The sequence below is a fragment of the Micromys minutus genome, assembly GCF_963924665.1.
Source record: "Micromys minutus genome assembly, chromosome: 12".
In the NCBI taxonomy this organism is placed as follows: Eukaryota; Metazoa; Chordata; class Mammalia; order Rodentia; family Muridae; genus Micromys; species Micromys minutus.
Window position 1 is genome coordinate 55972794 of NC_137981.1, and position 23358 is coordinate 55996151.

The window sequence follows — 23358 nt, forward strand, 5'->3', positions numbered from 1 at the left end:
TACCACACACGCTTGTGAGACAGACAGGAGGCCTTGAGCTGGCAGAGTCTGGCCTCACCATCACTGTGGTAAGTGGAGGGAACATGACGAACCAAGTCCTTCCACTTCCACTCCATTTCTTCTGGTTCTGTCTTTGCAATAGGCCGGATCACTAAATGATTAGTGTTAATGGAGAGCCCATTGGGTGTAGAGGGATCTTCATAGGGAAACCATAAAGAGCTTGGGTCTTGAGAGGAGATGGCCTATCAGTTGTGCCATCAACAGCATCTTCATCAGCCACCTCAGGCCAGAAGGTGTGCATCCCAGGTCCTTGGGCCACCACACCAAGGATAATGGTAACAGAGGTGACACAGTACGCTTAGATGAACAGCTTTGTGCTGAGCCCTGAGCAGATGGTTTTATATCATGTTTTCTTTCTGGTCTGCCAGCTTAGGGTGTAAGAGGGGAGCTGACCATGGTCAAGACCAGAGCTCTAAGGCTCCTAGAAATACAGGAGGTTCAGGGGAACCTGCTGGACTCTGAAATGCTACCAGGATGGGATGGTTTTAGATTCGCATTCTAGAAACATGGGGCACCAGATCCTCCTCTAACTCTGGAGAGACAAATGGGCTTAGGGCTTCAGCTAGAACCCTAAGGCTGCTGATAAGACTCCTTTGAACATGCATGTGCTGACAACCAACGGGCCAAAGTCCATGAGAGGCAGAGTGTGAAGTCAGTGCCCTATTGATGCCCAAAAGCTTTGGCAAAAACCCAAGATGGGAGTCATTCTGTGGTTTTATGGGTGAGCACCCTTCCCTGTGGCTCTCAGTTTCCTCATATGCAAAGTGGGGGTCTTAAACTAGGCCCCTTTGGGTGTCACGATACCTTCAGGAAGCCACAGCAGTGGCTGAACTGATGCTACCCTAAATTGGAGGCCAAGGAAGAGCAGCAGGCAGGGGGCTGCCTCCAGATGAAGTGCCTTCTCCATCTGTTTCCCATCCAAACCAGTCACACCCTTGGAGCAAAATTCTGCCATGAGAAAGCTGCTCCCAGGAGCTTCCAGAACTTTCTTCTTCAGCAGTCTCTAGCCCCTCGCCAGAGAGCACTCCCTCAGCCTCAGATCTGTCTGCTCTGAGTTGTGAGGTCGGCAGACGCGGAGGACTGGGGCATTTGATGGTTGGGACGGGGTGCAGATGAAGCACTGAAGAAGCTTCCAGACTTTTCTCTTCGGTGGGAGGAGGCAGGTAAGTGAGGAAAGTTTAGCTTTGTCTCAGCATCTACCTCATGCTTGTCTATCTCCCTCTGTCTCCCTACCTGCTGCTCTCTGTCATCATCACGGCTGCCACGCATCTGATCATCTCTACATTGTTCAGTCTTTCTCCGCGGCTCTCGATGCAGAATTCCACGGAGCAGGCTCTGGCCCATCTTCTCTGGCACTGTGCACCCCACAGGTAGAAGAAGGGTGGCTGTTGGTGCTCAATAATGAGACTATGAATGAAAAGACAGTCTGGGAATCACTGTGACCCAGCCGGAGTTCAAGGAAAGGGTGACACAGAGGGTGTCTGTGACACACAGACAGAAGGAAGCTCAGTCCTGGGTCTTGGGAACCTGGTTTCTTGAAAGCAATGGAGTGAACTCTTCAGGAGTCTTCCTTTGGAACTGTGTTCCCTTGTGAGCGGCTTTGTACCCTCCCCCATCTTCAACTGCCTTTCCTCCTCCAGTCAAACAATGGGAGCCCCTTTCAGGTCATCTAAAGTCCACGGGTTATCTTATCTCTGCATCAGGTCAGCGGGGATCCCTGGGGAGGGTCTGCAGCGACCTTTTCCCTTATCACAGTGGCATAGGGGAGGAACACCCCCTTCCCCACCAAGTCCACTCCATCCAAGACTGTGACCATCTTGTATGGTTGTTACTAGAACTGTCAAAAGGAGGTATGGGAGATCCAGTGCTCAAGGGCCACCCCCTCCCCGGAAAGGCCCACTCTCCCTCTGAAGATGGAATCCATGCTTTACGTGGGGTGGGGGTGGGGCACTAAACGAAATGAAGCATCCCAAGGTATAAGAGTGGACATCACTTGCTTGGATCTTCACAAGCGCAATAGCAATGGTCACAGATGAACACCGTGGTCCTCGTGGAGGGGAATGTGCTGGCCCTGTTCCAGGTCAGAAGCAGGTTCACCCTCAGGCAGGTGGGGTGAGGGAAGCAACTACAGCCTTGGCACCCAGCACTTGGCCTTGAGCCAAAGATGCCATCCTCCAGCTGTGGTGGGGGTGGCAGTGGTGGTGGTGGGTGTCTTCCAGGAAGGAGGGTTTAGGGGAAATATCTTTGTGGGCCTGACAATGGTTTGTGGTTCCAGCTCCCAAGCTGTGGGACCCCAGGCAAGTTCAACTCCAGTAGCTCCCAAGTTCTTCCTTTTTAAAATAGAGGAGGGGAGGTTTTCCAAGGGGTCTTTGTGAGTTGAGGAGCCTGGAAGCACCCGAAAGATTTAGAGAGATGGAGGGGAAGAACAGCCAAGTGGGTGGAAACCCGGATAGAGAGAGGGTGGCGAGCATCCCCGTCCACCAGAAGCATACTGAGGGAGACAGATCAGGGCTTTCGGATGCCAGACAAAATGAGCTTTTTGCTGGAGGTTCAGGCTCAGGGAGGCCATCTGCCCTGAGCCTTTTGACTTAGAAGCTGTCTCAGTATGTTCAGAGTCCTGCCGTGGATTCTAGGAGGCACCCGCAGGAGCGGAACGTGTGAAGAGACGGGCAGCATATCATGTTCTTCTGGCCCTTCTACAGGCCTGTGTGGCTCAGACTTGAACTTGGCCCACTGAACTGCGTGTGCATGCATGTGTGCCTGCGCGTGCATGCATGTTCTATTCTTCCAACCACACTGCTAAATCCAAGGACAGGCAGACAAGATCTTTGTGAATTTCTGCCCTAAGATTGTTAAGAGCATCAAAGATGCCACGCAGGAACATCTGGGCTGGGTTAGAAGCAGCTGGCCTGAGTCCGTGAGAGGTAGTCACCAGAGGCCAACACGGCAGGAGGAGCCAGACAGAGGGCTGACACTGCCTCCGGTTCAAAAGAGAAAAAAGGTCTAGTTCTCAGACGCTGGGAACTTGGCGAGAACTTCACTGGTGGGGTCAGCAATGCCTGGGCTCAGTGCTCGAGGTCCAACCCCTGCTTCTCTGTAGAATCCACCACATTTTGCAAACAAACACCTTACGGGCTTCCATCACAGATCATACTAGCACCCTTCTTGGGAGATCCATGACAGAGTGTGAACTGCCCCAGGCATGGACAGGAGCAACACTAGGTCCCCATGAGCTAGAGGGGGCACCAGGGTCAAGTCTGATGGGGCCTCCACTAGGAAGAAGGCAAAAGGTGGGGTCTCTGGGGCCACCGGGCTGGCAGGCAAGAGTGACTAGAACTGAGTGTCACACTCTGACCTAGAACAGAAGCTACTTGGCTCTGTCTTCCCAGACAAAGTAGATAGTCACAAGTTGGGGAACAGAGTTCAGAAAACCTTCTCTTATTGAAGAGTAAATCACTACAAATGCTCTACTGCTGAGCTAGACTCCCACACCCCTCCCCTATGTATTTTTACTTTGTGGGGAAATTGTTTTTTTTTTTTTTTTTAATTTAACTAAGAACTTTAGATCAACAGGAAGATAGATTCCCATCAGTCCAATAGCAGCCAAACAATGATATTCAACAAAGATTGAAAGTGGCTTGCTAGGTCAAATGCAGGTTAGCAAAGGACATATAATTGTCCCTTTCGTTGGGAACTTTGCTATGTGAAGGGGCACCCTGGGGAAGGAGTGCTGGTCTGGCAGCAGGCCCAGGGCACTGCAGAGGACAAAGCTGTGTGGTGAGAATTCAGCTGCTGGACTGGGCGGTGAGGTATAGGTTGAGTAACAGGGTTCAGTGAACCTGAGGATGTAGGTTGAGGTTGCAGAGTCAGGTTTGCCCTGCATACTCTAAGGTGCTACAGAGATTGAAATTGTTCTAGGTTTTATGTTTATGGAATACTGTCCATAACCTGAGGCACCTTCTATTCAAAGTAACCCTTGCTGAGCTCAGCTTGTCCCCAACTCAACTTGCCCCCAGCTCTGCTCTTCCCCAGCTTGGGAACGCAGGGAGCACCCACCAGCTACCTCTCCTTCCCTCTTGGCTGAGAGGTTAGCATATGGCCTTGTGCTGGGAGAGCTGCGAAGGAGCCTCTTGAGAGGTGGCTGGAATGGATTGGGAGGTGCTGGCATGGGGACTGAATCCTGGGCAACCTTGGCAGGCAGCTCTGGGTCTGAAAGGCCAGCAGCTCACGGGGCATCTTTCCCTGTGGGAAGTAGTGTGGTACCAGAGAAGCTAAACACGAACAACTTAGTCTGTGACATTTGGTGACCCACATTCTCCATTCCGCACGTCACATCCTCGAGTCCATCCATTCCCTCCATGCAATCCTTGTTTTGGGGCCTGGAATTATTTCTAAGATCCTTGATAATTCATTTTAAATTAGTTTTAGTCTCCATTCATTCAATTAATGTGTATGAGTGTTTGCTCTGCACGCATACATGTGTGCTGAAGATGTTTGCCCTGCACACATACATGTGTACTGAAGATGTTTGCCCTGCACGCGTACATGTGTGCTGAAGATGTTTGCCCTGCACACATATGTGTGTGCTGAAGATGTTTGCCCTGCACGTGTACATGTGTGCTGAAGATGTTTGCCCTGCATGCATACGTGTGTGCTGAAGATGTTTGCCCTGCACGTGTACATGTGTGCTGAAGATGTTTGCCCTGCATGCATACGTGTGTGCTGAAGATGTTTGCCCTGCACGTGTACATGTGTGCTGAAGATGTTTGCCCTGCACACATAAGTGTGTGCTGAAGATGTTTGCCCTGCACGTGTACATGTGTGCTGAAGATGTTTGCCCTGCACACATACATGTGTACTGAAGATGTTTGCCCTGCACGTGTACATGTGTGCTGAAGATGTTTGCCCTGCATGAGTACATGTGTGCTGCAGATGTTTGCCCTGCACACATATGTGTGTGCTGAAGATGTTTGCCCTGCACGCATATGTGTGTGCTGAAGATGTTTGCCCTGCACGCATACGTGTGTGCTGAAGATGTTTGCCCTGCACGTGTACATGTGTGCTGAAGATGTTTGCCCTGCACACATATGTGTGTGCTGAAGATGTTTGCTCTGCACGCATACGTGTGTGCTGAAGATGTTTGCCCTGCACGCATACATGTGTGCTGAAGATGTTTGCCCTGCACATGTACATGTGTGCTGAAGAAGTCTTTGCATCTCCTGAAACTGGAGTTGTGAGACTCCATGTGGGTACCAGGAACTGAACCCAGGTCCTTCACCAAGCCCATCTTTCTAGGCCTTACCCCTTGCTCATTCTTAAAAATTCTGTGCAACCTGTGCCTTGGTCTATGACTACCAACTCGGATACAAGGTCCTGAGGGTGTGTGTGTACAGGGTGCATGTGCGGAGCCCAGCACCATAGATGGCCCTGCGGTGTGTGCCATGGGAATTCTCTGAGTGATCACATGCAGGGCTGTGTGACCTTTGCCCTTGTATTTCAGGATTTACAGCTAAACACAAGTTCTTCCCGACTGATTTCCCATGGTGAGACTTGAACCTGGGGATTCTTGCATGGGAGGCCTGTTCCCATCTACTGAGCCACATCTCTAGGACCATAACTTCCTTTCATTCCCTCTAAATGACTCCAAGAGCTTAGCTGGTCCCAGGCTAGCCCCTTCTATGCCTAGAATATCCATCTAGGTCTTACCCTCTCTCCTTCTCTGAGATTTAATCCTCAAAGAAAGTGATAAGGACCTCATCAGCTAGATCTCCCTCGAAGGCTTGTGACTGCCCTACACACCTCCCTGGCATGATGCATGCTCTGCTTATAATGAACCCCAGCTTTTAGAGCCAATTATTAGATACTCCTGTGAGGCAGGGGTTACATGCCGAGGAAAAGATTGGCAAGAGTGTCCAGGACTTGCCAAGTCAAGACACATAGGCTGTGCTGCCTCACTAGAGGATGAAGTTGGTGTGATGAGTTGGTACCCAGGCAGGTTGACAGTCAGGTGAGTATAGAGTGGGAGCTGAGAGGGACCTGGTACCCAGGAGGCAGAAGATATACCCAGCCTGCTCACTGCCCAGAGCTCTGCTGCCCCTTCTATAGACCAGGGCTATTTCCCCAGCCCTCAGAAGACTCGGTAAGAGCAGAACTTGGCTGGGGATTCAGAATCAGGAATTCCAGGCAGGGGTGGCTTAGCCAGTCTGGGGGACTTTCTCCCACCTCAGTGCTTGCAAAGGCAGTGCAGGATCCTTTACAGAAAGTCAGCCGTAGCTTCCACTGGGAAGGCCCATCCATAGTGCTGGGCTCTGTGTCCTCACCTTCAGGGCCTCGGGGCCCCAGTGTGCAGCACCATGCCTCAGTTCATGGTGCGGTGAATGGGGATTGTCCCGGGAGACGGTTTGCACTGCACTCCTCTGAATTGCTTGGGTCTGTGCCAGCTCCTTCCCCAAGCAATGCCCTCTTGACTATTGTGTCAATGATGGCTGATGGTTATCTTGCTTGTTTATCCAGTTGCTCTATAGATTGACTCTCTGAATTTCAGAGTTTGCCTGTTTTCATAACAGGAAGCCTCTTGCTGTCTTACTGTATTAAGAAACTTCAGTCAACACAATAGAATCTCGACAGAACCCTAAACACTCCGTTTGCCCGGGAGCCTCATTGAATCCAGTTCTCATTGTTTCATTTAGAGTTGGGATCCTGTATTTACAGTCAGGAGGGTGTGTGTGTGTGTGTGTGTGTAAGCACGTGTGAGTTTAATGAGGCCAAACGTGGCTTTTCACTTTCCAGGTTCCCCACCCGAAGCTCTGCAAACTCAGCAGAGACGAGGAGGGTGCCAGGATCTCTTGCTGTAGACCTTCTGACGCTGGAGGGTGGGAACAAGAAGGACAGAGTCCCTGGGGAGCTTCCTCTTGGTCTGCTTGCCTTGGGTCAGAGGAAGAGGTTTCTGTTTGCACACTGAGGCACAGTCAGTAGAACAAAACTGCTGTGTGGAACGTAGGCGCCCTGAGCCCTACAGAGGAAACACGGTCAAAGGAAAGCCACTGGGCTGTCTCTTCTTGAACTTTCTGTTTATTATCCTTTGTGGTGGCTCCCAGACCCTGGGAGTCTCCAAGGAGCCCTCTGGGCATCTGATCGAGTTAAATACTGTGGGTCTCTTTTTCTTAATTTGACTTTCTCTCCCATCTTCAGCTTGGCAAGGGGCTTAGAGAGGGAACGCAGCCTACAGTAATAAATGTGATTCTGCATGAAAAACCACCTCATCCAGGACAGACTAAGTACAGCCACCACTGTTGTGTTATTCCTGGGGACAAATGTCCCAGCCCGGGCGGCAGGGAACAAGCACCTAGGTACTACTAATGTGAAAACTAGAGGGTACCTTTCGCTGGAAACCTGAGGATAAAGTCTTCCTAGAAAATGAGCCTACATCCCATAGGGTGCAAACTCCTGAGACTATTATTAAGCCCCGAGGATATCATAAATATAAACACAGACATTCTTAATTGGTTAGTCAAGTTAATAAAACAGCTTGTGAAACCATCCAAGTGGGTTAAGTGAAAGGTTGGCTACCATGTCTTCCTTCCTGCAGATTCAGGGCTCTCTCTGTGATCACTCTTTCTTATACCACAAGCGAATAGCTACCTCCTGTCTTCTGATATGAGCACAGGCTGCAGAGTTACCAGGAATTAGGCACAGTAGGAATGTGCCAAATGTGGTCCTCTCCTCCCTTTCCAGAAGAGAAATTGGTCCACCCGGAAAGAGGCAACCAGGAGCTTGGGGAGAGACAGAAGTGAGGTTGCTCTGTTCTGGCGGGGAACTGAAAGAGAGCTCAGGAATCCTTCAGTCCTATTCAGACATCACTTTACAGGTAGAAAGGGCAGGTTAGAGAGTCTAGCAAGCATATGAGATCAAAGGTGACTCCAGGGGAAGAGGGGGAGGGAAAGGGCTTCTCCTCGAAAGCCAGGAAAGATGGGATGACAGTTTAGCTGCACAGAAAGCAAAGAAATTTAGGCAAGGTTGACAGAAGGCTTTGGTGTAATGGCTGAGCTTGGTTCTTTTAAATCAGTATGTAATTTCTAGGCTCCAAAGCTTTTTAGGTTTTTTGGTAAAAAAATAAAAATAAAAATTTCATATTCCACAAAACCCAGGAGGTGATAGGCTTGACCTCTTTTAAAAATGTTTTTTTATGTGTACAAGTGTTTCGATGTACATTTGTAAAGTGTACTACATGCATGTACATGTACTATGTGACTGCCTGCCTCCCACGGAATCCCAAAGAGGATGTTACAGAAGGTGACAAGCTGCTCTCAGGGTGCTGGGAACTGAACAGGGTTCTCCACAGGAGCAGTAAGTGCTCCTAACTGCTGAGCCATCTCCCTAGCTTCCAATCTTGACCTCTTGAGCTACGTAAAATCTCCAGAGTATGTGTGTGCTGCTTGGAATATGCAAAAACTAAATAGTTATCCCTTGGTGTCCACGGGGGTCTGATTCTAGGATTCCTCACAGGGGTCCAAATTTCCAGGAAGTCAAGTCCCTTATAGAAAATGGCATATTCTTTGCATGAAACTCATGCACATATTTTAAATAATCTATACATTACTTATCATACTTAATGCAATGTAAATGTTGTGTCGGTATTTGCTCTGATGTATTGTTTAGTGAATCGTGGGGGGGTGGGGAGGATGGCTGAGTGTTCAGAACAAAGTCAATCAATCTAGATAGACCTGATCTTGCTTGCAGTCACAGGTGATTCACTTCTGGGACACAGAACTCCTGGTTTCTGAAGGCTGCTGTGTGTTGCTGGTGCAGAAACCTCTGTTTTGGTTGAAGATGCTGAGTGTCTTACAGAAGCATTTTCACCTCTTCAACTTTTCCCCTGTTGACAAGGCCCCAGGCAAAGTTGCTGCCCCGGGAACTGTAATACAAGCAACAGAGCAGCAGAGGGCACTGTTTACCTAAACTCAAATCACGAACCCGGTAGGACCCAGAATTCTGATCCCAAAGGCTGATCAATCATCAGAACGGTCCTCAGGGCTCCCCCAAGCCCCATCCAAATCAGGCCAGCGAGCAAGGAAGCTGTTGGCTCACAGAGAGATGCCTTGCCCAGGAACTCAGAACACAAGCCTGGTGAGCTGTCCTCTGCAGAGAACGGTTCACACCAGCCTGTGACCATTGTGTTGTTTCCTCCCGTTCTTCTCGTTCTGTTCCACTGACTTTGAACCCTGCCTTCACATCCCAGGAGATCAAGTTACTTCCTTCGAGTTGCCTCCCCTTTATTGCTCTTGTTTACCAGGCAGTCGCTGCCCTGTTGATGTCTCTGGGGTGGAGGACGGGGCTGGGTGGGGACAGTACGGACTGGACCCACTTTAAACCTCGGCAGAGTAAGATTAATATTGCTTTGGAATCAAGGAGAAAGGTGGATCTCAGAGTCACGCTCACTAGGCCGTGCTTCTTGGAAAATGACCCCTACAAACACAGGCACACATCCACAGTAGCACTGCCTAAGGGTCAGCCAGGATTTTGTGGCTACGGTCACATTACCTGGGTGGAGTTGTTGGCCTTGGTGTGCACACTTTTAATGCTAACACTCGGGAGGCAGAGGCAGGTGGGTCTAAGTTCAAGACCAGCCTGGTTCTTAGGCTAAGCAGCACAGTAGTGAGACCCTGTCTCGATAAGCAAACAACCAAAAGGTCAAAACAAAATAGCACAGGTCCTGCTCCGGAGGGGAATGCTCAGTGTGGAGGACACTCCAGAGGGGACTTGGGAACTCTGTACCTCTTTCTTGTTAAGCTTAAAACTACCTAAGATAACAAAGTCTTTACCGACATATGCTAATTGTGATGTATTTATTCTTTCCAAATGCACATTGACTTCCAGACCTAACGATGGACTCACAATCTCACCTTGCTTTCCTGAGACACCCCCGAACAGTTGAAGACCCACAAAGCCCAGGTCTCCCCTATCTGCGGAGTTCGGGATCACAACTCTGCCAGCTTTCTACTTGGGGCACAAATACCGTGGGATTGAAATAGCACTGCCATGCCCTACTGTGTGCAGCACATAGTGGGAGTGTGTGTGTGTGGGGGGGTTCTTCCTCCGAATTGTGGTGTTATTGGTGCTGGGGGCCTGTTGAGCGAAGTGTAGAGAATTGTGCCCTGCGATAACTGGTCATTTGGAAGTGTCTTGAAGTAAGAGACAGAGAATCACGGGCGCAGTCAGTGGTCCAGAACAACCAGGATGCAGAAGTGAGAGGCTTTGGAATTCTTTCCCACTCTGGCACGAGGAGACAGACCCTCTGCATCTATCTTGTCTCCAATCCTGGAGTTTCTGCCTTTTCAAGGTCTTGAATCTCATTAGCTCAAAAGCATCATGAACTTCTTTTGTTTCTAGAAATTTCTAAATTGACTCTGGGAACATAAAGTTGGTGAACTTTGTTATTTTCCCTAAATTCCTGCTTGATTGGGGTAAGGTAAGTTGGTAGTTAAGAAATTAGGCTATGCAGAGGATAGTTTTTTTTTTTTTTTTTTTTTTTTTCTTCACAGGAATCCACAATTCTGATTTCCCCGAGGCAGAAGAACGGTGTCTCAGACACAGAAAAGGCTCTGAGATTTCCAGGGCAAGTCCTGACCAAGATGCTGTAATATCTGATGTTGCCAGCAGGGGGCGAGAGAGACACACCACCTGTAGAAGAAGCACTACGCTGCTGGTGCTGGTGTTTTGGGGTGTGTGTGTGTGTGTGTGTGTGTGTGTGTGTGGTTTGTTTGTTTTGTTGTGTTGTGTTTTGTTTGGTTGTTTTTTTTTTTTGCTTTGTTTTCCTGGAAAAGAGAACAGCTGTGTGTGCTTCTCCTGAGCCCACAGCCCTGATAAAGGGTCCCACTGGCAGAAAAGAACCTGGGGCCTAAACTTTGACAGAGACTGCCTCTGCAGTCAAGGTGTGGGAGCATCCCCAGACCTCTGAGGTCTTCCTCACTTTCCTGGTGGATGAGACAAAATAAAGCACAGATTACCCGAGTACACTTGCATTTCAGTGTAGCGTTTAAATGTTTGAGCTAAATACTACACGCCTCTGTTTTGTTTCTTTGGGATCAGGTCTCAGGTAGCCAGGGCTGGCCACAAGCTCGGTATTAGCCCAGGATGACCCTGACACTCTGGTCTGCACCCTCCACTGCTCCGATCACTGGTGTATGCACCAAATCATAGGGGTCGATTGATATTTAAAGCTCTTACTCACTGATTTAAACATTAAAATTGAATTAGGTGTCTAGTAGTTTAATTTGCTGTATCAGCACCGCGCACCCCCCTTAGTGATCCAGAATATTCTAGACTAGTGCAGACCCAAAATGAATTGTCCCCACTTCCTGGTAGACCTTGGCCCCCAAGCCCTGGGTAGAAGCTGTCAGATTGGGTGTAAACCATTCACTTCAGAAAACGGTTCAGGAGCTGCAGGCCCCACCACTTTCCCCAGTCAGCCGCTTAATGTTCATTAAAGAGAGTCCCGGAAGCATTTTTCTTTTCCCTGCCTTTCTTGGCTTTCTCTGTAGCACCAGCGTGTGTGCTTCCCAGTCACGGCCCAGAGATTCCAGCTCCCTCGGGCCATTTCGGTGAGGGCAGAATCTCTGCAGTACCTCAGGTGCCTCCTGAGGTCACCAGAACTGGAGTCCGTTCTTCATTCTCTCCTTTCCTTAACAACCCTGGAGAGAGCAGGGCCAGCCAAATGTCGCCCTAGTGAGCCAGTTCGTCCGGGCTCTGGGATGGACCCGCAGGGGCCGATTGTGTGGCCGGACACCTGGCATCCACCACCCAGGCGACAGCCTTAGTGGTGGCCAGGCTTTCCTGTGCAGCCACCACAGTGTGTGGAGTGCTGATAAGGGAACAATGTAGCAGAGGAAAGGTGGCAGCACTTGGACAATGGGCAGCGGGCAGCGGCAGGGGCTCTCCCAGGCTGTGTCTCAAGGATGGAGTCCCAGAATCAGAGACAACTACCCTGTATGGGACAATGAGTGGCTGGCAGCTGCCGGCGGGTGGCCGTGGGGGTTCTCCCAGGCTGTGGCTCAAGAAGGATTTTTGAGTCCCAGAATCAACAGAGACTACTCTCCGGGTATTGTACTCTCTATTCCCCAGGGAAGCTGCCCCTGTCAGTCAGCCTTCCACCCTCTTCTCTTTCCACCATGGAGCAGACAGAGCTACATCCAAGAAGGGCCCGTGCAACCTTCCCAGGAGGGATGGCAAGAGCTCCCATGAGAACCCAGAGCTAGTGTCTCCAATTCTTTCCCATGTTCCCCAGTAGACAGGGCATGGACTGAGGACAAAGATTAGTACAGAGTGGTCAATTATAACTTTAAACATAAATGGGCTAAATTCCTAATCAAAAGACACAGACTAGGGCCACTGAGATGGCTTAGCGGGTAAAAGCATTTGCTATGCAAGCTTAACTACCTGCATTCAATCCCAAAAGGCCATGTTGGAAGGAATGGACCAACTCCTGAATATTATTCCCTGGATTCCAGACCCTGGCACTGTCACATTTCCAAACACACATACGTGCACATGCACAAAGTTATTTAAAAGACATAAGCCAGTAGGATGGATTGAGAAACAATATTTAATATTTGTTATCTTTGAAAAATATGAGTCATCATCAAAGACAAATTCAGCCCATAAGAGGGCTTTTCACCCCAGCCTGGAAGTTAGACTGGAACAAACAAGACCCTAGGCAGGCCTGATAGTTGTTTGATAAGGCTAGCCTTGGGGGCTTTAGGCAAGCCACATACCTTGAGACTTGTGCTCAACAGGACACTAAGCTGCCTCATGGCTAAATGATCCACAGATATCACCCCAGTTGTCTCCTGGAGGTTTAGCTACTTTGTAGCCAAAACACACTTCTTTTTTTTTTTTAATGACAGGAGACCTGTCATGGCAGCTTGCAGAACACAAGTGTGGTAGATGTAAAATCACCCCCTGCCCTGTGGGATACAGCCATTGCAGAACAGTTCCAGTGCATGACCAGCAGAGACCGGCCTGGCTCTTTGTTGGTGTACCTATCTTCTGTGGATTAGGGTGCAGAGCAGTTTGCAAGAGGTGAACAGCATTCTAAGGGAGAAGGACGAGTAAAGAAGAAAGAAGGTGACGGAAACAGCAAAGGATGGTACAACGGAGCCAGGGATGTGCTGGGACAAAGATCTGTGTGTACCGTGCGATCTGGTGCCCAGGAGCCGTACCTAGGGAAAAGCTCCAGCTTCCACAGTCTGAGGCAATAGCTGGAGGGTCTCAGTGTCCACAGCCAGCAGTCCCACGCCATTGCTGGGAGCCTCTCACTGTAAAACCACAGTGCAGATAGAGGCCCGTCAGTAGACATCAGGAGGGAGGCTTTGGGAAGGGCAGGTTTTCGTGTGTCAGAGAGATGGGAGTTATGTGTCCCTACGACTCTCGGCCTACCCTGATTCTGTGGGCTCTTGGTAAGGTGGCAGGGAGCAAGGAGTTGGAAGTGTTCCTCTGGGGACAAATAGGAGGTGTTAGTGTGTGGTTTTAGTTCCCTATGCTTCTATGCCACGCTGTGTAGCATGGGGGAATCCCACCCTCTTGTAGGAGACGAGTGAGATGTCAGAAGGCTTCTTTCTTCCCTCCACCCTGATAGTCTCTGATACGATCTGGCTTATCAGAGTATTCTGGATCACAGGGAGGCTACTTGACCACCACGGGCCTCCTCCAGTTCTTCAGCGTTAATGGGCCCTTAGCTGGCAAGAACCAAGAAATGGTGCCATGCTAATCCTGAAGAGCCGCACACAGGATGAGGGCTATGGGGTCGGGGTCAGGAGTCTTTCATGTGACACTTCCTAGATGAATCATTTCCCAGAAGTCCCTTCCCATGCAATCAAGGACAGAGCACTGAGCCCCTATTATGGGATGTTTTGTCAGCACTTGGCATGCGACCATGGAGGTGACACCAATTACTTGTGTCACAGCTTCTGGGGGAAGACGGAGATGCATGAAAGCCAGCTCAGGGCCATCCATCAAGACTGGAGGGGGCTGAGAGCCTGTCACACTGACAGGGAATGGAGAGGAGTGGGGTCTCTCAGGGCACTGGGTTGGCAAAGTGTGTTCTATCATCAGGATTGATGTCTTTGCAGGCAGGATGGGCCAGGGTGAGAGAAGGGGACTTCAGGAGCTAGGTGTCAGGTCTGTACCCAGCATGGGGCCATGTTTCCTCCTTCAAACACCCCTTAACTCTTAACTCCTGTCAGAGCACCACTGTTTCTCTGGGAAGCCAATCACAGGCTGCCTTTTATTGGAGGATTCTCCAGTTTGTGCTCCCTCCCTGTTAAAATGTGCCCTATAGAAGTCCTGCGCCTCCGAGCTAAACGGTACTTAACCCAGTTGGAGTGAAAGTCTTTACATCTTCTGCAACAGGTCTACGCATTCTGCCTCAAGGCGAGAGGAATAAAGCCAATGCTGGTTGATGGGTAAACTGAGGCTCATCAAAGTTGTTAGCTCACCTCAGATTTTACTGTTGGTGTGTATACAGTCTTTGGAGTGTAGCAGTTAGGCAAAGAGGGTACAAGGGAAGAAATGACAGCGATCAAGCTCCGACACCATTAGGCCTGCTCCTGTACCTATAGGGACCGTATCAGAATGAGGCTCCTGAAGAAAGCAGGCAGCTGGGGGGTGGGGGTCACCTCATCCAGGAAGTCCAGGAGTCCTCAAGGCATTATGAGATTTGGTGGAACCTTCCAGGGGAGGGAGACCCCTGCTTGGCATGCTTTAGATTTAGCTGTTGCAGCTCATGCTCCCTGACACCTCTCCATGAGAGCCTTGGACAGTGAGGATTTTTGGGGTGCTCTCCACCAAGTGTAGTCACTCCTATAAAAATAAAACACCTGACGGAAGTTTTAAGGAGGAACATCTAATTTAAGGAGGAACGTCTAATTTGGCTCTCGGTTTCAGGGCATTTCAGTCCAGTTGTGAGGTGGGGAGATAGGGAGTCGGGAATAGCTTGGTCCCTGCTTGAGGCCTGTATGGTCCCTGTTTGAGACGACCCCACCAGGAAGCAGAGAATAGACTTGAATCAGAGCCACGGCACCCATAGTGATCTGCCTTTGTCAGTCAAGCCTCATCTCCTCAAGGGGCCACAACCTTTCCCAACAGTGCCACCAGCTGGAGACCAGGCGTTAAAACACATAAGCCCATGGAGATACATTTTACATTCAAAGCACAACACCAGCTTTTTGTTTTTGTTTGTTTGTTTCTCCTTCAGACTGTTCTTGGGGCCAAAAGTTACTAGATGGGGCTTCATAGAACATAGAAGACCCCGAGCTAGAGAGAGGTATGTCTCAGCCACGGTCAAGGCAGGCTATAGCTGGTGGAGCCCGAGCTCTGGGCCAGAACTCCCCAGAGTTTGCACAGCCCCAGCTCAACATAATGATAAAAACAACAGAGGCAGGTCGGGCCCTCCAGTAACTCTGAGCTGGGAGGAGCTTCCCAGCATTTTGGGTGATTTGGAGGAGTGAAGGAATATCCAGTTTATCTAGAAAGAGCTGAGCCATACCCCCAAACCTCTGAGCTTCCAGCATTTCTGACAGTCTTTTTAGAAGGCAGCAAGGAGTGAGATTGGATGTCTTCCATCTCTGCTGTGGACGCTTCACCCAGGAAGCCATTTTGACTGGTGGTGTTAGAAAATGGCTTAGCTCCCATGCCTTTCAAAAATTAGCCAAGGGACAGTGGCACATGCCACCCCAAATATCTGCAGATGACTAGCCTCTGTCATCTGGTGTGTCAACAAGGAAGTAGAGGACAGACGAGTGACCTTGATGTGACCAGAGAAGGGCTCTAATGCAATGCCCCCATACCTCCACCAGGTTGTGGCCATACCATATTATAGACTAAGTCACCTGCATCCTGGTCTGCTGGCCAGGATGCCAGAGGCTTCCCTAGTTTTCTCCCTCCTTCCTCCCACCTGGGGTTCAGTTCACCCCCAGACTCTGCAACTCACCCTGTGTACCCAAGTCTATGGTGTGGAGGCCCCTCACCAAACTCCCCACAGCTATAGCCACGGAAATGCCTCCATCAGCACTTCTATTTACAGCGACCCTGTTGTGTTCGTTAATTAATTAAAACCGGTGTCTCTGAGAGACAGACAGAATGTTATTCGTACTTAAAGCTGGGGGAGGTAGCTTTGAGCTTAATCTAGCCCTTCCCTTAGGGAGAAAACATGGAAGCAGAGTTCAGGTTTCCAAGAAAGGAGTGTGGGCACCTTCCCATCTCCCCTCCTGAGTGCCATGGGATGGCAGACCTAAAAGGGCTTTCCATCCCATCCTTCTGCTTACCAGGCTGTGGGGGAGGGGCTCCCATGTTGCCAGTAGAACACCCTGGCGGGGAGGGGGGGTAGGACCACAGAGAAGATGCGCATCGGCTTCAGGAGCGCATAATAGGAAGACTTCATTGTGATGTATGGTTCTGGAGACATTATTAATGATTTGCTGATTTTTACCTTTAAAACCTTTGGGCAGATTATTTATTATGTCCTTGGCGTGTCTGTGATCTATGGAGGGGGCACTAATCTCCAAGCATGCACCCCCCCTTGTGTCCCTACTCCTTTACAGTGTCTAATTAGGCTGAGATGCTGCCCTCTCTACCAGGTTCCACCCCACATCTCAGCAGGGAGGAGGCCAGATCTGAGACTCTGTTTTTTGCCCCACAGAGCTTGCAAAGCAGGTAATCTGCTTTCTATACTGGTCTAGGCCTGAGATTGCTGTGTGACCTTGAACTGAAGCAGGACTTTTCTGGGCCTCCTGAAGGAGGCTGATAGAGAGAGATCAGGCACCAATTACAGATTGGAAAGCAGGGTGAGTGGCCTGCTGGTGTGAAAGTCTCAAACTTCCATTGACAAGGAGGACTGGAAATGGTCAGGAGTACTTACAAAGGCTCAGAGTCCTCCTTCATCCTGATCCTCTACCTGCTGCTGCCCAGCATAACGCCTTCAAGTCCTCCAGGAAGAACAGACTTCAGATCATCTACTGATTGGGGACATAGTGGGGATGTTATGATGCAGGGAGGAAGGCCATTATGGTTGGCAGATCACGGGTCTTGAGGAGCACCGTAGAAGCTCCCCCCACCCCACTTTCAGTTTCAGCTCTTTTCCGGGAGACCCAGAGTCCCCAGTTCAACTCCCTGCCTGGTGGTTCTCCTCTAGAGGTCAAGTGCCTCTTGGCAGCAGCTTTAACTCAGTTGCTATGTGCGTCTCCTGTACCGGTCTGTATTCTGAGGGTCCAATGGGTCTTTGGGCCATGGCTTTGGTATCCAGCAAGGTGGAAGGAGTTCCATCCTGTCCGAGGCCTGGGGAGAGGCCAAGGGCATAACTTGAGAGGCCCGTGTTCTCCAGCTGAATCTTAAGGTATCTGTGCCAGTGCAGGACAGAGAGTCCCAAAGTCCCATTGCCACTTTTCATAGCCTGGGCTTCTTCCAGAACCTCTGTCAGGTGACCACCTGGGGGGTATCAGAACCCCTCCTCAGCTAGGCAGCACTTCACCGAATCTCAGCTTCCTCTCTGCCTAGCACCCATTACCCATAGAACCCTCTGTACTTCACACATGCAAAGGCACACACCCCAGACATGCACAGGCGTGTATATGCACATGTTGATACTTTCATACCTCGTGACTTATCTTCCCCTCATGCGCCCATAACCCCAGCCTAGTTCATGAAGTTCATGACTATAAGCCTCAGCTCCAGCTTTGCCTCTCAGAGAGACCACGCCCTCACTAATACCTGTTTAGAACCTCCCATAACCTACCCCTTGGCTGCTGTGGTCAGGGCCAGGGCTAAGTCTCCTCCCACTGACCTCAGCCTCCTTACCTGTCACCCCATGGGCACCACACTGGGATCAAAACCACCTGTGCAGCAGGAGGTAGGGCTCCTGACCAGTGAATGCAGGAGGGGACTCCATGCACACATAAAAAGAAGACACCAGGTCATGGCTTCCTCTCTGCACCAGTGCTCACAAGTCTTGCCCAGACCAATGTGACTCAGTCCAGAATAAAGCCAAGGATCTCCAGCAAAAGACTCTTGACCTAGGGACCCCACACCTAGGAAAGAACAGAGTCCCGTTTGTCCTGTAGAAATCTTCTGACCTCCTACCTTCACACTCAGAACTTCTATCATTACTAACATCATTATTATTATTACTTCTGAGAAATATTTTATGCATGTATGTATGTGTGTGTGTGTGTGTGTATATCTGTCACATGTGTACAGGTGCTCTTAAAGACCACCTAAAGTAGGTGCTGGGAACAGAATGCAGGTTCTCTGTAAGTGCAACTCTTCAGCCCCTATTGTTTTAGTTTTGTTGTTGTTTTGTTTGTTTTTTGTTTCTTTTTTTTTTTTTTTTTTTTTGAGACAAGGTCTCACTCAGTAGCTCAGGTTAGCCTGAAGCTCTATGTAGCCCAGGATGGCTTCCAACTTTTAGTAATCTGTGCCGGCCTTCCTAGTCCTGGGATTGGAGACACAAGTGGTCAGAGGACAGAGGCAGAACGGAAATGCTCAAAGCTTTTTCACACCAGAAGGAAACTTCTCTGGGGGCTTCCCTTCACCCTGGTGCCTGGAGCTGTTTGCAGCCACATGCTCTGCTGGGCCAGCACCTCTTGGCAAGCACAAGCCCGTGAGCTGAGGCCACATGAAGTAGGATATGAGGCACAGGCTTGCCCAGAAAATGAGTCACACCACCCCTTCCGTCCCTGCGCCCAGCCATGCCTGTCCTCTGACTCTGTCCTTCCCTGGAACAACATGATTGATGGGCTCTAAGATGAGACGTTCATCCTGGGCCTGCAGGCAGGATGCTTCGGAGCTAGCCTTGGGTTCAGTAAGCAACCCTATTCTTCCTGGGAAATGACCCAGGAGAGGGAGGCACCCCATCCCCAGCTTCAGCCTCTTTACAAAGCAGTGACATCTTTCTTTCGATCCCCCAAGGTAGCTTACATTTGGAATTGAACCTACATCTTCTTCTAACACATCAGAGGGAGAGAAGGACAGGAATTCAGTGGGGGCGGGATGTGGTGGAATCAGCCTAAGACAAGGAAGAAAGGCGGCTCACTCTGCTTGTGGTGATTTGGTCAGTGAAGTCCAGATTTGTGTGTTTGTTCTTAGACATTGGTCTTTACAGAGGCCCAAGTGGCTTGAGCTGTCAGCTGGGGTCTAGAAAGGGAAGTAGGGACAGGGTCACGGTCGGAGAATGGCCTCTACTCACCTAATTGCCTCTCAAGAGATGTGTGGAGAGTCTGATTCTGGCTGACCCACACTGTCCCTTGGGCAGACCACTTAATGAAGGAGGGCAAGAAAGCTGACCCCTGGGTGTGCATGAACATTTGTGCATGCAATGAGCAGGTGACTGTGGGTGTATGTGTGCACATGCATGTGTGCAAACGTGTGTGTGCACATACTCATGTCCAAATGAGTGATCATGTGTGTACATGCCTATGAGCCTGCATATGTGTACAAGCATGCATTCATGTGAATGGGTCCATAGGTGGGGCTGAGCATGGTAAATGCGCCTCTCCAGGAGACCCAGTCCTGGCGGAAAGGCTGGGTGTCTGCTGACTGATTCCACACAGGCAATGTGGGTAGGGGTGTGAAGCTAGTTTTCCTTGGGTGCTATGCCAGTGTGTCTGAAGCTGACTTCAGACACCTGGGTCGGAGTGCCACTGAACCAGAAGCATCTGTGTTCTCTCAGCTTCCTGTGCTCTCTTTGATGACAAAAGTGAAGGGAAAAGCAGCTCACCTAAAGATGTTTGGGGTCTCTCTTCAGGCCTCCCTCCAGCAAGCCAGTGTTTGTGGCAAAATCTTCACAGCTCAAGGACAGGTCACCTCTCCTGGCCATGTGAGCAGTCACTGAAGCTTGTATTTGTGAGACTCGGGCTCTGGGACTTGATGAAGTGGGAGCTGGGGTTTGTAGGAAAGGAGTGTGTGACCTTCATGTCCAGGGAGTCATACGTCTTTCGTCCACTGTGCTCTCTGAGGGTTTCTCATGCCTCTGAACAAGGGAGATTAAGATATGAAGGTCTGGGGTCTGAATCCACTGTCACAGAGCCGTGTGACCAATTCTTTGGGAACCCTGCCAGTTGTGTGTAGGCTTGGTCCGTTCAACAGAGTGCCCACTATTACTAAGTGACTGAAGACCTACCCAGACCAGTCTGTGGGTATGAACCCTGGAAACATGCTCTGGCACCTTAGACATCTTAAAGTCCTTGTGGGCTGGAATCTATAATTTTTAACACGTGGGCAATGAAGGTAGGGTAAGAAGGGTTGCTCCCCTCTCCAACCATTCAAGGCTGGAGAGGTTTTGGGTTGCCATGGATACCGTGAGCCCTTGTAAGCATTTGGGTGATGGATGATTTGGGTTTTCATCCAGGAGCCAGCTGAGGCTACAGGAATGTTGCCTTCCCAGGAGATGCTCTGCCACAGACCCCATACAGCTTGGTTGCCATAGCAAAAAGGGTGGGGAGGAGATGCCAAGGTTCCTGCCTTAGCCATGATCACAAAACTCCTTATCTCCAAGTTGGGAGGGGGAAAAAAAGCTCAGGTTTTCCATTAACAGCAAATGTTTTAAAAGATAAAAGGTAGAAATATTTGTGTGTTTAAAGCAGGGGAATCTATAACCAAGAGACTCCCACAAACCGATACGTTTTCAGTGTGACACTGCACTTTATGACAGTAGGAATGACCAGATCATGATATCTGCCCACAAGCGAACCATTACTGGGGACATAGACAGTCATCCCAGCAGAAAGAGCCCCACTGAATCCGCCTTCCCAAGCCCTCAGTGTGTTGTAATAAATTCACTCAACACAGTGTCCAGAGCCTTTAGATAAGTTACTCAGTCACACAGTCTAGGCTGAAGAGGCAGAGAATAAGGAGAAACAATGGAAGGGGTCGTGGACTTTGAGCGAGTGATATCTCCTGGCTTCGCAGCTATCTAGCTGAGTCAACTGAAGCTAGTTTACGTATCTCTTCGATGCCTCAGCTGGTCCATTTGTGAAAGGGACATAAGATGCCTGTTTGCATACCTGATAGATACGCCTGGAAGATTCGATGAGGCTGATTCTGTGAAAGGTATAAGACAGCACCAAGTGTACTGTAGACACTGAATACGCAGCAGTTATGAATGCTGTATTGGAAAACTACAGTGTGTGTGTGTGTGATGGCGTCTCTTGCCTATGTTCATTGCTTCCACCGTAGTGCAGGGGAAGGAACAGTAGTTAGAAACTGTGAAACCCAATTTCACAGTGTTGAAACTGAGATCTCACACCCTTTGTACTTTTTTCTTTCTTTCTTTCTTTCTTTCTTTCTTTCTTTTTTCTTTTGTGTGTAAGATGTACACATGCTGCAATGTTGATGCTACAACATGCCAACAAAACCAGAGAACAACACACAGGACACAGTTTTCTCCTTCCTCCATGTGGGACCTGGAGACCAAGCTCAGGCCCTCAGGCTTGGCAGCAAGCATCCTTAGCCACTGAGCCATCTCGGAAGTCCCTGTCTACCCTCCATGAGAGAAGAGCAATGACATGTAAATGACGTTCAGATGAAGGCTGGCAGCTGCTGAGAGAGCATTGGAGCATCCCTTAGGGGTGTCTGCAGACCTCAAATCATAGTAGGAATATTCAGGATGCTTCCTGCCGACTCGTAGCGGTAAGGCGCGGACAACAGTGTATGCTGTCACATCTAGACTTGGTTCACAATGCAATCTGCTGGGGGAGGGGCTTCTGGGGAATAGATGGTTCTCCACTCTGGTTGCCAAGTGGCTTGCTAGAATATCTTATCCGGACCCTCCACCCTGTGACAGCCTCAATTGCTTTTGATTGACTGTTGGGAATCAGTTCAGCCCCCAGGAGAACTCTCTCCCAAATATATACAAAAGGTGATGAGCACTCTGAGTGCACACGTGTGTGCATGTCCTCCTGTGTATCATGTGCTCACATCTTCATGCAAAAGTGCTAACCTCACATGTGATACACCACAGTGACATATCTGATCTGGGGAACGATTAAGAACAGGGAAGCAGACAAAATCCAGAGAACGTTGTTTCCCACACAGGAGCCCCTTCCTGAGGCAGACCTCAGACAAAGGTCTTCGGTGGAAGGATGTGGACAGATGGCATCCATTTTTAAAGTATCCACAGCAAACAAGGTTAGTGGAATGACTTCTCCAGCACTCTGTCACCAAGCTTGAAGAGTCTCACCAACCACATGGTTGGAGGGAAGAACCAACAAACATGCTATACTAGTGCCCCCTATAAGATGATAAATTAATGGCTGTAATTAAAACATTTAAATAATGACAGGTTTTTTTTTTTTTTTTTTAACCAGCAACAAAAGACACGTGTAAATCAATTCTTTTTCAAAAGGCTAGGAATTCAGCAGAAAAACGAGTAAGCCTAGTCATATAGTTTATAGAGAATGGGTTTTGTTAAACCCTCTAAAAGGGTTTTAATTAGTGGTCAAATATGGCTAGAATAGTGCCACATGAAAATGAGATCCTGTGGTTGCCCGTACAGGTAGCAAACGGTCTTTGCTTTTGAAGGTCAGTTCCGAACACTGCTGATCTGAACTGAATGATCCAGACGATGCTGGTTAATGTTGACCTTTAGAAAAACAGTGTCAGTGTATTAGGATTCTTAAATATCCTGATAGTCTCTGATCTTGTACTACCGTGAATGGAAATCAAAAGAAACAACCAAAAGCTGACTGGGGTTGGGGGACAGTTCTTTGTTCGCTGGTCTGGTGATATGCTTTGCCCTGATTTGCTTTGCTCTTTTGAGTCAGAGTTTTTCTGTGTGTCCCAATCTTGGTTCACACTCACTGAAGCCCAGGCAGGCCTTGGGTGGTTCATGGTGCTCTTCCTGCCTCGGTCTCTCTAGTGCTGGATCTCCCAGCCTGCACTACCATAACCAAACCCAGTTTTAAGAACAAAATGGTAGGAACCTAAGATGTTTGTGGTGGGTGTGCCTACAATGCAGAAGAGGATAGACAATAGGATCTAAAGTTTGAGACTACTCTGGACTCCAAAGCCAGCCCGGGCTACATAGCAAAAGCATTTGAAAGATGTGTTTAAAAAAAAAAAAAAAGATGTGTTTAAAGGTGTGGGTTCAAGAGACAGCTCAGAGGGTATGAGTTTGAATCTCCAGAACCTCTAAAAAGCCAGATGTGGTAGCATATATTTACAAGTCAAGGCTTGGGAGGCAGAGACAGACAGGTTATGGGGAACTTTGGCTAGTCTAACCAAAACAGCAAGCTCCAGGTTTGACGAGAGCCC